Source organism: Cibotium barometz, chromosome 20 (assembly GCF_041138505.1).
Source record: "Cibotium barometz isolate CiBa-2024 chromosome 20, ASM4113850v1, whole genome shotgun sequence".
In the NCBI taxonomy this organism is placed as follows: Eukaryota; Viridiplantae; Streptophyta; class Polypodiopsida; order Cyatheales; family Cibotiaceae; genus Cibotium; species Cibotium barometz.
Window position 1 is genome coordinate 51,758,734 of NC_141065.1, and position 2,091 is coordinate 51,760,824.

General features: G+C 40.3%; 1 pseudogene; it reads left to right on the top strand.

The window, feature by feature from the left end:
- The first annotated feature begins 542 nt into the window (after nt 1-542).
- Nucleotides 543-1,695, top strand: LOC147628007 (uncharacterized; annotated as a pseudogene).
- Nucleotides 1,696-2,091: the final 396 nt, after the last annotated feature.

Below are 2,091 nucleotides of genomic sequence, written 5' to 3' on the forward strand. Positions count from 1 at the left end.
GATCTCAAAATGACAAGCTCTCCATGGCTCTTCCATGGACACATAAAAATAAAAGAAATGCATGTGTGGGTACCATAGGGCATTTTTTAAATATTTTGTGAAGGCCGTCAAATCCCTAGAGCTCTCAATGACTCAAGCTCACCATGGCTCTTCCATGGCCACATAAAAAATAAAAAAACACCCTGTGGTGTTTTTTAATATTTTGTGAAGGCCATCAAAGCCATAGAGCTCTCAATGACTCAAGCTCAGTAAGAGGTTGCCGTTTTGTTTTCTTAACTTGGTATGCAGGACTGCATGGCATAATTGATTTAGAAGGTGATGTTATAAATTTGGTTTGATTTTTTATCTTTTTTTTTGTAACAGTCCTACAAATAGAAGAAGAAGAAGGCGGGCACAACACAAAAGTGACCATGCGCCCCTACCCAATGACATGGACTAAGTCAGCCGTGTTGTGGAAAGTCATGTTGGAGAAGATGTTGGGGGTGAGGTGGAGAGTCAAGTGCTTGATGCAAATGCCACACAATGTCAACATGAGGTAGACAATGAGCTCATGCTGCATGAGGTAAATCTTACATTGGTACCTTACATAGTTTGTCCGGAGATTCCTAGTGATGAGGGGCATGAAGAAAACTTGTACCTTGCCCAAGGGGATGACATAATGAAAAAAACGAAGTTGTTCAATTACCGTGAATGTCCACCAATTACATTATGCAGGGTATTACCACATGCCAAAGTTAGAGGACTTCGGGAAGATTTGTCAAGTTTGAAAGTAGCATTTGGGAAGGAGGGATACGTTTGTGAAAAAGGAGAATTCATTGTGTCCTTATGGGCTTGCTCCCATGAGGAAGCCATGGTCACAGATGTGGTGATGTCTTCTTGGGATCCCCTATGGCAAGAGATTAACATGGAGTTCGAGGATGAGCTCGCTCGATTTTTTTGCAAGAGATTAACAGGGAGTTCAAGGATGAGCTCGCTCGATTTTTGGCCCTCTCAATTCTCTCTAATCGCATGTTTTATGTATGGGAGGGAAACCACCAATTGGTGGCATGGATTGCAACAATCAATGAGAGGTTCTCAATGACAAAGAAGAAACACTTTCGAGTCCTTTGCATGATCATTGATCCATTCAAGGTCAGCAAGATTGCATTGCTTTCAAGTTTGCAATGCATGAACTTGTGAGTATCGTTTTTAACATAAATATCATGAATTCAATGTAAATAATTCATGGGAACTAACATGCCATGTCATCTCAATCTCAATACACATGCCATGTGATTTCAGTCTTAATACACATGCCTTGGTTCCCACTACCTTGCGGGATGATGTCAACTGTATAAATATATGTAAGGCTGATCAATCCTCGTACATGCATGACTTGCCAGAAAGGGATCGGAGGCTCATCATGGAGATTAGAAAGAAGTAAACGAAGGGTGCTAAGCCTTGGTATCCATTGACACAAAGATATTTGGGAAAGCTTGTTTACAATGTAAGCAATTTTCATTCATTATTTTGACTGTCCATGTTTCTCCTTCATGTGATTTTTTAACTACCTAAACAATGGCCGCGGTTGCATAGGTTCAAATGACAACTTTTTTGAACAAGAATCTTAATCTAAAAAGGGCAAAAATAAGCAAAGAAGAGTTGCAAAAGGAGGAGAAGAAGGAGGTAGAGTCCCTTGCGTCACGTTATGGGTGATTGGATAGGTAAGGTAAGGCTATTCTTTGGCTAGTAAGGTATTTTATTGTGTATGGTTTGCCGAAACGAACTCTCGTATTTGTCGAGCTAACCAAAAGATTCTCAATATCATTGACCCTTGAGTTGGGGATGCATGGCACGACAAAGTATTGTCATTGAAATGGGATTGCGAGAGATTTGCAACATTGGAGAAATTGAATCTCCTCGCAATATGTGAAGCCCCTGTGGAATCAAAAGTGTTATGGTTGTCTCTATTGGAGGCAAGTATGGCTACTAAATCCATGTACCACCTTGCCCGTGTGTATAGACAGTGAGTGCTTTTGTTCTAAACTTGTTTCTCGTATAAATTGATTATTGTGGATAATGTGCTAATCTTTCATTCTCGTGTAGTTGGAT